Source organism: Bufo bufo, chromosome 3, assembly GCF_905171765.1.
Source record: "Bufo bufo chromosome 3, aBufBuf1.1, whole genome shotgun sequence".
Classification (NCBI taxonomy): Eukaryota; Metazoa; Chordata; class Amphibia; order Anura; family Bufonidae; genus Bufo; species Bufo bufo.
Window position 1 is genome coordinate 657,491,792 of NC_053391.1, and position 14,647 is coordinate 657,506,438.

Sequence of the window (14,647 nt, forward strand, 5' to 3'; positions counted from 1 at the left end):
GTGTGTCCTTTCTGCTACAGCTCTCGCTGTATCTCAGCTCAGGGGATGTGACATTTCTCAGGGGTGGTGTACCTTTCTGTTGCTGCTCTTTCTCTCTGGAACTGTCATAGCTTCTACCAGAAAATATGGATTGGTGCAACGATGGAACTGAGCATTTGCGACCACCTCAGTGAGGGGGACAGAGAAACAAAAAAGAACAAACAGCAGGTGGCGCTATCTAGATACATTTTATTGAATAACCCAGTAGTGATACTACATTTTTAATCACATGTGCCGCAGTCACTGCTAAAGTGTTAAAGGGGTTGTCCAAATTATGAAAAAAAAAAATATATAGCACTGAAAATTCTGATGGGCAGCAATATATAACTGAGCTAAGCAAGTTTCAGGCAAATAAAATATATATATTTCCTCATATCCCTGGCTCTCTTCTGGCCCTTTGTTTACATGCAATAACAACAATCTCTGCCCCTCCCCCTGCTCTGCTAAGGGAGTGGATACAAGAGCTGCCCTGAGTGACATGTCTGCCTGCTGGGAGACTCTGCAGCATGTTGTATGTGTAGAACTACAAGTCCCAGCTGTATAATGACACTGCTAAGGAAGTGGATACAAGAGCTGCCCTGAGTGCTGGGAGAATCAACAGCAACTTGTATGTGTAGAACTACAAGTCCCAGCTGTATAATGACACTGCTAAGGAAGTGGATACAAGAGCTGCCCTGAGTGACATGTCTTCCTGCTGGGAGAATCAGCAGCATGTTGTATGTGTAGGACTACAAGTCCCAGCTGTACAATGACACTGCTAAGGGAGTGGATACAAGAGCTGCCCTGAGTGCTGGGAGAATCTACAGCAACTTGTAAGTGTAGAACTACAGGTCCCAGCTGTATAATGACACTGCTAATACACACAGGATCTTCCCCCTACCTTCTTGTGCAATGCTGTCTCTAGTCTGTCAGCTCCTGTGCCCAGCATTGTCTCCTCACCGCTGCAGCTACACAGTCTGTGCAGCTGAAGGGGTTAAGAATGCTAGGAGAGAGCAGACGGCCCGGCAGTGAAGGGGGCGTGGCCAGCACAGTGACGTCTCGTTTACCGGCTTGTAAACAAACATTATCAGAGCAGGGAGAGAAGCTGACATCACAGGTCATGTGACCCTCAGTCAAATCTGAGAAACCAGCCACCGGAGATAAAGTGAGTTAATTGGAAAGCTGTTACATTTGTTTAGTTAGGAACAAAGAAAGAACAAAAAAATAACTCGGACAACCCCTTTAATACCAGGTTTACTGCTAAAGTGTTAATGCCATGGTTCACATTCCAAAACCTGCTAAAATGTTTACTGAGATAATCTGTTCACTATGCATCCCATAATATGAGTAGGAAGGAATTGTTAGTCGTTAGTTACACTTGCAGAGTAGTCGGCTGGTTCCATCATCCCCTAGTTAATTAGATGAGAGTCTGCTGATGAACAGGCAAAAGACAAGACCTGTGCTGCTGAAAAGTAGGCCAAAACAGAAGCCTAATCCAGGAAAACACCATTCCTGAGAGTGGAGAACTAAGAATTATCCCCTGAGTGAAGAAATACTAAATACTTCCAGAACGTTGAGGACCAATGTGCTGGACTGAGATAGTGAGGTAAACACACATTTATGAAAATAGACTTTACTGCATGTGGAAAAGGGTTAATTGTCTCTGGCACCCGCAACACTTCTGAGACGGACTGGCCATCCGATCTAGGACTGCACTCTACAATTGGGAACTGCAGATAAATATTGAGAGTGATTGCATGCCTTTGGTTAATTTGGGAAGATTACATGGCATATAGAAAGAGACACAGGGAGGACTACCACCCTAACCATCCCTATACACATCCTTTGGAAAAGTATAGTCTGTGAGATACCTCAGAATTGTGCCTACTGCTCGTATTTGCACTACAACCTCCATCATCTATTCAGTAAAGAGAGACTTTATGTATTCTAACCAAGCGGGCCTGGTCATTGCCTCCACCATCCAATTTCCCTCCGCTTGCTCTCCTGCCTTGCACCCTGCTGCCTATCCACCTAATATCAAGGGCACCCTATCCACCACAAGGCAGTATCTCCCAGGAATTCAGGGCATGCCAGAGGGAATGAAAGGTTGTGTAATCCACTTTGGAGGAATTCGCGACATATTTGCTAAAATCTTGCATGACGTCGCCTCTCAAAACATCTTATTACACTCAGATGCCATGAAGTCCTTTGACAGTGGAATTTCTAATCGATATATGTCATAAACTGGGATGATGTGGAACCTGACTACTGGGCCTAGAGGGCTACTGGAAATAGGGTGCTATGGATGCTTTTCTTAGTGAAGAGTTCAATGTACATGACCGTAACACCCAATGGTAATTGGGGGATACCATATCTCCTTATGGAGAGTTCCTAATCAGCGTGAGGAGTCTTATAGGTCCGGCAATTTTCCTCAGAAATTTTGGGAAGAGAGCCGATTTGCATACCCTCTACTCTATAGTAATGAATAGCTGCGTCCTTTTCTGTCAAACCGTTAACAATTCTATTTAGCCGTTTCTAAAAATAAAATAAATCATGAAAATGATCATAAAAACGTATTTCATAAACCAAAATGGATTTACTATCGGCATTATTTTGTTGTGAAGCCCAAATATATTTTATCACCTTTCTCCCAATAACAACCCCTTTCGGCATCACAAATCTCGCTTGGCGTATACAGTAAGTCGCACTCATGTTTCATATACAAAATATTGATTCCAAATATAGATTTTTTTTCAAGCTGTACAGTAAATTTTATTGCCGGGTTTACAGATTTGTGGATGGGCCGTCGAGAGAAATAGAAGCACCAGAGTTTTTTAGTGGAGAATGTGTGACCGGTCTATAATATTCCAATCATGCGCTGGAATTCTTCAGGAAAAAAAGGCATTTCCTGGCTTTTATGAACTATCCCATGGAGAAAAGGCAGAAGTTAAGCAATTTATCACTAAACACAATATTAATGAACTCCGAGAGGGGCATTGACCTTTACTTTTCCCCCACTTGAATGTAAAAAAAAGTCATGGTTGGCTTGCCTGGGAAATGTGACCATAGAGCAGGAAGCTTGGTCATTTTAGATTCTCATATTCAGGCATCAAGTCCACAAGACTCCATACTCCATGTGTCACCATATAGTGCTACCTCCACAAGGCACTGTATTACAGAGCTATTGCCTCCTGTGGCATCTGATGGAACAAATAATGATTTTGTTTTGTTGGAGTCCATATTAATCTGTCACAAAATGTCTCTGTATACCACAGAATAAAATCAGAGACATATGGAGGACATTTAGGCCCCTTTCACATGGGCGAGTATTCCGCGCGGATGCGATGCGTGAGTTGAACGCATTGCACCCGCACTGAATCCTGACCCATTCATTTCTATGGGGCTGTGCACACGAGCAGTGATTTTCACGCATCACTTGTGCGTTGCGCCAAAATCGCAGCATGCTCCTCTTTGTGCGTTTTTCACGTAACGCAGGCCCATAGAAATTAATGGGGTTGCATGAAAATCGCAAGCATCCGCAGGTAAGTGCGGATGCGGTGCGATTTTCACTCACGGTTGCTAGGAGACTATCGGGATGGGGACCCGATCATTATTATTTTCCCTTATAACATGGTTATAAGGGAAAATAATAGCATTCTGAATACAGAATGCATAGTAAAATAGGACTGGAGGGGTTAAAAAATCCACTTGCTCGCGCAGCCCGGCTTCTCTTCTGTCTTCTTTTTTGCTGTGTGCAGGAAAAGGACCTGTGGTGACGTCACTCCGGTCATCACATGGTCCGTCACATGATCCATCACCATGGTAAAAGATCATGTAACGGACCATGTGATGACCGGAGTGACGTCACCACAGGTCCCTTTCCTGCACACAGCAAAAAAGAAGACAGAAGAGAAGCCGGGCTGCGCGAGCAAGTGGATTAAGGTGAGTTTAATTATTAAAAAAAAAAAATTAACCCCTCCAGCCCTATTTTACTATGCATTCTGTATTCAGAATGCTATTATTTTCCCTTATAACCATGTTATAAGGGAAAATAATACAATCTATATAATACAATCTACCCAGCACCTAACCCAAACCCGTACTTCTGTGAAGAAGTTCGGGTTTGGATAGCAAACATGCCGATTTTTCTCACGCGAGTGCAAAACGCATTACAATGTTTCGCTACTCGTGCGGAAAATTTTCCCGCAACGCACCCGCACCTTTACCCGCAATGCCCGGGAAGGAATCCCAGCAGCTGTTTTTTTGCAAATTCAGTTTATTCCAGAATATATCCTAATATGTCCTACAACCAGGACGCTTTTCGGCAAACATGCTTTAATCAACAGGTACATATTGACTGTGGAGGTGGCTCCTTTTCCAGTGAAGCGTGCATTGAGCGAGTGCTGATCGGCTTTGCCACTTTAAGTTCCCAGTCCGCCCCTGTAGACTATAGGGTTGCCACCCGTACGGGATTGACCCGGACAGTCCGGGTTTGTAATCCTGTGCCCGGGTACAAGCCTTTCTCAGACCCGGACACAGGATTAATTTCAAACTGCAGTGTGGACTGTCTGACTTGCTCGCTCACGGTCCTGACAGCTGGCGGTGAGTGAGAGGCGGTGAGCTGCCGGCACTCCGGGAACGGATCGAACCTGAAGAGGACGAGGCCGCCGGTCAGGATGGAATGGAAGCCAGAGAGCTGGGGGCTGCGGGTGGTCAGGAGCAGGAGCACGAAGACGCTGCTGAAGGAGAGCAGCAAACCCTCGCCCCACAGCATGGCGGCTGCGCCGGGGCTGAGCTGCTCTCACCCCCAGATCAGGCTGGATAACAATGAGACGAGCCGCGGGCCTGCGCTCCTCCCGTCCCCGGCTCTTCTGCTGCGCTCCTTTCCTATCAAGACACCTACCCTCTCCCCTGATCTCCGTTACCGGGCCCAGGAAAGCTGCCGGACTCTCACACAACACTCTGCAGTCAGTGTGCCGGCCCCGAGTGACGGTTCCAGGGGAATGAGGGCCACATTACTATAACTTGGGGTCACTAATGGGGACATTATTCTTAATGAGTGGCACTAATGGGGGCATTACTCTTACTGGGGGCATTATTCTTACTGGGGGCACTAATAGGGGCATTATTCATTCTGGGGTGCACTAATAGGGCCATTACTCCTACTGAGGCACACTAATGGGGGAATACTATTACTGAGGAGGCATTACTATTACTGGGTGCATTATTATTACTAATGGGGGCTTTAATATTCCTAGGGAGCCACAGTATTTTTTGTTGGGAAAGGTGGCAACCCTAGTAGACTACTGTGGGTGCTTAAATGCGGGTCATATGGCCATGTGCATGAGCCCATAGCAGGATGTCTCAGGAACTGAAACAAGTGGTCAATTCAAGCCTAACCTTCCAAACCAACGGCCAGACTAGAACTTCATCTTCTATTTGATTCATTATGAGAGACCCCTCTTCTTGAAAAAGACAATGAAAGAGTTTAAAAGGAAAAGAGGAGGAGGACAAACAGTAAAAAAACGGATGGATGCCATCACAGAAAACATGAAAACTCCATTAGGAAGCCTTTGTGACCCAAACCGAAGAAAACCCCTATGTATGGTCAAAAAGAGTTCAAATCAACACGATGGAACATAACACCAAAAATAGCCAAGATGAGCTCTTCAAGAAGATGACCTTTGTGTCAACATTAGGGCACTGGCCACTCACAATATCCGTGGAGTGTTAACACAGCGTTCTTTAATTACTGCGGTTTGATTTTATCGCTTCAGGACTATAAATTGCTAAGACCATAGAAGGCAGCAAAGTGAACACCATGCTCCATCTCGATCTCTGTCTAATAAACATTTGCTAAACTGTCCGAAATTCTCATTCCTCATGTTAAAGAAACACTCTGCGAAAAACGGATACCCTGTGCTATGCCTAGTGCAAAGTCGGAGGGGGCAGTAGATGGCACAGACATGGCACATTTCATGTTTGCTGGTTTCTTGTGTCAAGCACCGGGCCCCACACTAAACATAACAAAGTGTATAATAATGTCAGGAGTGACTTTTTGGCCTCTGTCGGAACCGATGTAACACAAAATAAAAAAAGGACGGAATAGCATAATTGGCCACATAATTCGAAGTAAAAGTCAAACAGAACTCTCCAAACCAATGACTAGATGAGAGCTTCATCTTATATTAAATTTACTATCTCAGGCTTATATTAGACTACGTCAACATTACGGTATTTTGTTCTGGCAGAAGAGCAGAATACCGGAATTGTCCATATACGGCATGTATTGTTTCTTTTCTGGCAGAAAGCCGACATTCTTGCTGGAAACCCAATGGATCCCATTATAGATAACAGGGATCTGGTAGGCCCCGGCGGTGTCTGGCTATTCCGGTATTCTGCTCCTCTGCCGGAATAGAGTAACCAAGTGCTCTAACGCAGATGTGTATGTAACCTTACTAACAAAAGGCAATGAAAAAGTTTATAGGAAAGGAGGAGGACGGTCAGAAACAAAATGGATGGTGACAACACTGAGGAACCAGCACATAAAAGGTGGTATAAGTCCAAAACAAATGTACAATAAATGGTAGATAGAGCAGGTTAATGTTGAGAAGTGGATATAAAGAACGGAATGAGTCCCTGGTATATACCCGTTTGGCTACATTAGTTTAGATAGATAGATATGAGATAGATAGATGAATGGATATATAGTGTCACGGTCTCTAACGTAACAGGTGTCAGAAGATCTAAGAGACTGGCTGCACGTGATGTGATCTGACAGCCTCTTTGGTTTCACTTGTTTTCAGTGTTGTTGCTGGTAATGACCACACCTCTTTTCTCAGGTGTAGTTTAGTGGTCATTCCAACTCCCGTATTTAGTCTGGCTTCACCCATCATGCTATGCGGTTGATAGCTTCAGTTTGGTATTGGAAGTGCTGGCGTGTGGTTCTCTTCTGAGTTCCTGCTCCTCCATTTACTTCAGAAGTTAAGTGTTACTTCCCTTTTATATTTTGTTGTTTCCCCTCTGTCTTTTGTTACTAGGCCTCAGGGAGACGCTGGTTCTTTCATATGGGAAGGAACAGGCCGTCTCAAGCCCAGACACTACTCCAGGGCAATTCAGGGTTTCCAGGGTCTTAGGTTTCAGTGTATGAACATTCCTACCCTCAAGGTCCGTTCATATGGATAGGAGTCAGGACTAGGATTAGGATTTCCATAGGGTGTGTCCGTTTCCCTTTCCTTAGCTTTGAGGCCTAGTTCCTTTTCCCTTCCCTCCTGTTGTCGGTGTGGTGTTCCCTCCCACATCACTACGTGATAGATAAGTAGATAGATAGATAGGATATTAGATAGATATGAGATAGATGAAAAGATAGATAGATAGATAGATAGACAGACAGACAGACAGACAGATAGACAGACAGACAGACAGACAGACAGATAGATAGATAGATAGATAGATAGATAGATAGATAGATAGATAGATAGATAGATGTGAGAGAGATACTAGAAAAATAGAAAGATAAATGGATCATATGTGTCAACCCTCCCATAACATCAGGGAGGTTTCTGAAAAAAAGCTAGACCTTCTGGTGCATAAACCTCCTGGCAAAACAGACTCAGCCCCGGAGCTGAAACACACATTGAGGGGGTGATGTGTGACGCAAAAGGGAACAGGGAACAATGGGAAAAGGGGGCGTGGTCTGAGAAAAAAGTGCTGTGTAAATGCTCCCCAAAAATACTGCACTCTCCAACCATCTGGATCAAACCTCTCAAATGAACTAGGTAGGTAAATAGATAAATAGACATAAAATAGATAGATAGATAGATAGATAGATAGATAGATAGATACAGTTGCAAGAAAAAGTATGTGAACCCTTTGGAATGATATGGATTTCTGCACAAATTGGTCATAAAATGTGATCTAATCTTCATCTAAGTCACAACAATAGACAATCACAGTCTGCTTAAACTAATAACACACAAATAATTAAATGTTACCATGTTTTTATTGAACACACCATGTAAACATTCACAGAGCAGGTGGAAAAAGTATGTGAACCCCTAGACTAATGACATCTCCAAGAGCTAATTGGAGTGAGGTTACAGCCAACTGGAGTCCAATCAATGAGATGAGATTGGAGGTGTTGGTTACAGCTGCCCTGCCCTATAAAAAACACACACCAGTTCTGGTTTTGCTTTTCACAAGAAGCACTGCCTGATGTGAATGATGCCTCGCACAAAAGAGCTCTCAGAAGACCTATGATTAAGAATTGTTGACTTGCATAAAGCTGGAAAGGGTTATAAAAGTATCTCCAAAAGCCTTGCTGTTCATCAGTCCACGATAAGACAAATTGTCTATAAATGGAGAACGTGCAGCACTGCTGCTACTCTCCCTAGGAGTGGCCGTCCTGTAAAGATGACTGCAAGAGCACAGCGTAGACTGCTCAATGAGGTGAAGAAGAATTCTAGAGTGTCAGCTAAAGACTTACAAAAGTCTCTGGCATATGCTAACATCCTTGTTAGCGAATCTACGATACGTAAAACACTAAACAAGAATGGATTTCATGGGAGGATACCACAGAGGAAGCCACTGCTGTCCAAAAAAAACATTGCTGCACGTTTACAGTTTGCACAAGAGCACCTGGATGTTCCACAGCAGTACTGGCCAAATATTCTGTGGACAGATGAGACCAAAGTTGAGTTGTTTGGAAGAAACACACAGCACTATGTGTGGAGAAAAAGAGGCACAGCACACCAACATCAAAACCTCATCCCAACTGTGAAGTATGGTGGTGGGGGCATCATGGTTTGGGGCTGCTTTGCTGCGTCAGGGCCTGGACGGATTGCTATCATCGAAGGAAAAATGAATTCCCAAGTTTATCAAGACATTTTGCAAAAGAACTTAAGGCCATCTGTCCACCAGCTAAAGCTCAACAGAAGATGGGTGTTGCAACAGGACAACGACCCAAAGCATAGAAGTAAATCAACAACAGAATAGCTTAAACAGAAGAAAATACAACTTCTGGAGTGGCCCAGTCAGAGTCCTGACCTCAGCCCGATTGAGATGCTGTGGCATGACCTCAAGAAAGCGATTCACACCAGACATCTCAAGAATATTGCGGAACTGAAACAGTTCTGTAAAGAGGAATGGTCAAGAATTACTCCTGACCATTGTGCACGTCTGATCTGCAACTACAGGAAATGTTTGATTGAAGTTATTGCTGCCAAAGGAGGTTTAACCAGTTATTAAATCCAAGGGTTCACATACTTTTTCCACCTGCACTGTGAATGTTTACATGGTGTGTTCAATAAAAACATGGTAACATTTAATCCTTTGTGTGTTATTAGTTTAAGCAGACTCTGATTGTCTATTGTTGTGACTTAGATGAAGATCAGATCACATTTTATGACCAATTTGTGCAGAAATCCATATAATTCCAAAGGGTTCACATACTTTTTCTTGCAACTGTAGATAGATAGATAGATAGACATAAGATATATAGATATGAGATACATAGATAGATAATAGATAATAGATACAGTAGACAGATGTGGGATAGATAGATAACATAGATACACCTCAGCTTTACTCATCCACACATGGACACCACAACGTGTGTCACTAGCCATAGAAAGATAGACAATAAGATAAGATAGAAAATGAGAAATAGAAAGATAATACCATAATTTAGGAGAATGGTTTACCACACGTATACAGTCTCTTTGCAACCCCCCCCCCCCTTCCCCCCAAATCTGCAGGTAATTAATTTAAAAAATCCTTTTTGCTTAAAAGAGAATAAACACAGAATAAAAATCTCCAAACAGCATAAAAAGTCAAATAAAAAAATATAATCCGCAGTTCTATAGTAGATTTATTCTCAGCGATACAATAATGCTTTCTATGGGACGGCATGCACAACTAAAGTGGAATGCAAACAATGAAAACAAGAATATTGGAAATTCCAAAAAGGACTTTAACGGTAATAAAAAGGGCAATAAAAAGTGACACAAATTTTACAATCTTAGCCTCTGCTAAGTGGGAGCCGCCATTTCATCGTTTCTCAGAGTTGGCCTTTATTTACATGCTGAGAATAAAAAGTGAATCATGGAAATGGAAATGCCTCCCTGACACAAATTATAAGAATTCCTTTAAAGATTATTTTTGTTATTGCTGTAGGTAGCAAGAGAAAAACCGACCCCACCTGTAGAATTTCAGCATTCACTTAAAAAGACGATTCCCAGCATGCTTTTTCATCTGGTTAAAGCCAACTGAGCATGCTGGGAACCGAAGATCAAAAGCAAAGGTTAGCGGTCGGGAAACTACAAAAATGATAACACATTTTGTTTTAAAGCGCAAATAATTGAAAATGATGATTTAAAAAAAAAATTATAATATATTATTATTTAAAACATTAAAGGAGCTCTCCTGGCTACAGATATTGATGACCTATCTTCCTAAATATTATTATTTAGAACATTAAAGGGGTACTTGGGGCTAGAGATATTGATGACCTATTATCAGGATAGCTCATCAATATAATATTGGTGGTGGTCCAACTCCCAGCACCCCCACCGATCACCTTTTTTACACTGCTGCGGTGGAAACTGACAGTGTATGGAGGGGCAGCAGAAAGCTCTGTACACTGTGTAGTTTTAGGCACCGAGGTACTGAAGCCCAGCTCCCATTCACTTGCTCCAAAGATAGCATAGTTACCAGCACCACCAGAAAGGGTGTCAGGTGTTGGACCATGATTGATCTGATGCTGATGACCTAGTTAGAGGATAGGTAATCAATATCTGTAGGCCGGAGAACCAATTTAAAAATGTAGCAATTTTGTCCAATTAAATTTCGGAAGTCAAAGTCTGTGTTGATATAGTTTCCTCTGAATTTATCAAAAGTCATACGTCTGCTACATACATTTGGTGCATCTTTAAATATGTCTACAAATGTCACTTAAAAAGTCCCAATTACCATATTTTTCACCCTATAAGACTCACTTTCCCCCCAAAAGTGTGTGTGTTGGGGGAATATCTGTGCGTCTTATAGTGTGAATACTAATGAGTGCTCCCTGTGCTGGCTGTTCTCACTGCTCCCTGGTCTTCTTCTGCCGGCACCACACGCTGTGCTGTGACCTGCACACAGTGTGAGGACGTAGGCACGCTCTGTGATCTCACACTGTGCCACGCTGGCAGGAAGAGCGCTGGATCTCAGGAGCGGCAGCGGAGTCCAAAATAGCAGAGGTGAATTGATTTATTTATTTTTTTGTCTGATCTGAGGTCTGATTAACATTGGGGGTCTGATCTGAGGTCTGATTAACATTGGGGGTCTGATCTGATGTCTGATTGGAACTCTGAGCTGAGGTCTGGTTAACATTGGGGGTCTGATATGAGGTCTAATTAAAAAAAAATTCTTATTTTTCTCCTCTAAGACCTAGGTGCGTCTTATAGGGTAAAAAATACATTGTAAAGGCATAAACCTGCTTTCCTAGATAACATTTCAAAAGTGACAAGAGCAGTGTAAAATCACAAAAAGTCATACAATTTTGTTCAAAAATTGTGTGTGCCTTTTATATCCCAGAAAACAGGGATTCATACATTTCTCCAATTGCACTGTATATTTCTATTACAGAGGTTGTCTGCTTTTTTACCTCCCAGAAACAGCACCAGTATTGACTATAGGTCATGTCTGGTATAGCTTTACTAAACACCAGAAATTTGAGAGAGAAAAAAAAAGCCAAAAATATTTTATTACCTTTTTTTAGAAACAGTGGTGCTTGAATGTTTGTGAACCCTTCAGAATGTTTTACGTTTCTGCATAAATTTGAGCTAACACTACACCAGAGTCAAAAATATTAGACTTGGTCATTTATTTATTGAGGACAATGATCCAATATCATGTGTCTGTAAATGTCAAATGTATGTGAACCTTTGCTTTCAGCATCTGGTTTGACCTACTTGTGCACTAAAAACTGCAATTAAACATATCTGGTAATTGTCCTGCACATTGGCTTGGAGGAATTTTAGCCCATTCCTCTGTACAAAACAGCTTCAACTCTGTTGGTGGTTTTCCTCCCATGAACTGCTTGCTTTAGGTCCTTCCACAACATTTCTATTGTGTTAAGATCAAGACATTGACTTGATCCAGGACTGTAAGGGGAAATGTATAATTCCCCTTATGCCTCTTTATTGGGTAGAAAACTTGCAAATCTACCGGATATGGAGAGCAGCAGCTTTCTCCTTGCAATCATACCATGCACGTTGTTGTTCATTGACCTCATGGACTATTACATGCCTTGCTCTTGGGGAGGGTAATAATGGTCTTAAATTTCCTCCATTTTATACAACCCGTATAACCTGGAATTGGCAAAGTCCAAACTCTTTAGAGATAGTTTTTTTTATAACCATTTCCAGCTTGATGAGCATCAACAACTCTTCTTCTGAGATCCTCATAAATCTCCTTTGTTCGTGCCATGATACCCTTCCACAAATGTGTTGTGAAGATCACACTTTGATCTCTGATAGATCCTTGTTCTTTAAATAAAACAGGTCACCTACTCACACCTCATTTTCATCCCACTGATTGAAAACACCTGACTCTAATTTCAGTTTCAAATTATCTGCTATTCCTAAAGGTTCACATACTTTTACCACTCACAGACACATGGTATTGGATGATTTTCCTCACTAAATAAATGACCAAGCCTAATATTTTTGTCTTATTTGTTGGATTTGGTTATCTTTTGTGTGAAAATGTGATGTAGTTTTAGGTCAAATTTATGCAGAAATATAAAAAATTCTGAAGGGTTCACAAACTTTCAAACCCCACTTTATATTTAACTTTTCATTACACTCCCTAAAGTGACGCCCCCCAAACAATATTCTTCAGACTTTTTTAATTTGAATGATTAATTTCAGCCGGTCGAGCAGAGGTTTGTCCAAACAGGGTTCCAGAATAATATAATTTCCCTTAAAACACGTCACCTTCACACACAGAAGTTGTAAAATCAATACAGAGAACAAGGCGTCTCACTGTTTATAACATCTACAAATCAAACCGGTCACATCAGGAAGATATGGCAGCTCGCTGCTCATAGTAATCCTTGATCTTTTTCTTTTAAAGGCCACACTTTACAATAAAACCCTGGTTTATAACCTCACAAATATTGCTAAAACCGACATCTGACATCAGTAAAAAGAGATAAAAATTTTTAAAAAACACACGTACACCACAATATAAGAAAATGATGTCACCGCTAAATGGTGTCTTCAAATAAGGGAAATTAGTGCATCTGAAAACACAGTCAGACGATTGGGCTCAGACTCCAAATGAAATACATCATACACAATTTTTTTTATTTTAATTTTTTATGTTGTGTGTTTATATGTTTTGTCTATTTACTTCTTAAAGGGGCTTTCAGGCAGTAGAATAGTGATGAACTATCCTCAGCACAGGTCAGTAATATCTGATCGGGTGGGGGTCCAACGCCTGGCATCCTGGCCAATCACCTTTGAAGAGGCAGCAGTGAGCGCTGTGGCCTCCTCACAGCATACCATGCACAGTGTTGTACACTGTATAGCGTCTGTGCTTGGTATTGCATTCCTGGCCCATGAAACTGAATGGGACTAAGCTGCACACAGGTCATGTGACTGATGAATGTGACATCACTAGCCTGCAAAGAGGCAACAGTGCTCACTGGAAAGCTGATTGGCGCGGTGCTGAGAATGAACCCCCAACCTGACCTGATATTGATGACCTATCTTCAGGATATTGTACTCCTGGAAAACCCCTTTAAAGGAGTTTTCCGAGATATTTTTTATTGATGACCTATCTGCACCCTTTTCGATCAGCTTGTTGAAGGCAAGGTTGCGTGTCCTGCCAGCGCAGCCTTCCCTTCATTGTTTACCTGCTCGCCGTCGACATCTCGGCGGTGAGCAGGTATAATTACAAGAAACCACCCCATTCACTTCTATGGGACGTCTCGTTCCTATCAAGTGTATACTACAGAGCCGTCCCATTGAAGTGAATGGAACGGCTTCTTATAATTACACCTGCTCATGCCGACCAGGTAAACAATGAAGGGGAGGCTGCGCTAGCACGGCGCGCAGTCTTCTTTTCAACCAGTTGATCTGTGGGAGTGGTGGGTGTCGGACCCCCGCCGATCTGATATTGATGACCTATCCTAAGGATAGGTCATCAATATAAATATATCAGAAAACTCCCTAAAGTGTAGGTCATCAATATTTACCTTCTGCATCAAACCACCATCCTGTGGGTGGTACTGTGGACACAGCAGATCCCTGAAATGAGTCAAAATCCTGGCTTAATTTGCACCAAAAAAAAAAAAAAGGATGCATGTGGTCTGCACTTTCTTTATACAATGTTTCAGACACTGTTTGTACCTCATTAAACAAAGGTGTGGCTTAAACTAAACGGGGCCTGGCTTAGTGATTAGGCGCCAAAGTAAACTAACAAAATGATGCAAAGTTAGAGAAAAATGTCTAACCTGTCTAGCAAGACGCACCGAAAAAAAGCTGAGAAAAATTATGTTTTAATGTGCATATGAGCCTCTTGGAGCAACGGGGGCGTTGCCATTACACCTAGAGTCTCTGCTCTCTCTGCAACTGCCTCCCCC

At 42.2% G+C, this 14,647-nt stretch overlaps 1 protein-coding gene across 1 annotated transcript in view; it reads right to left on the reverse strand.

Annotated features, from left to right (window-relative positions):
- ARHGAP42 (Rho GTPase activating protein 42) overlaps positions 1 to 14,647 on the reverse strand; it is a 323,239-nt gene that overhangs the window by 129,720 nt on the left and 178,872 nt on the right. The window lies entirely within an intron of this gene.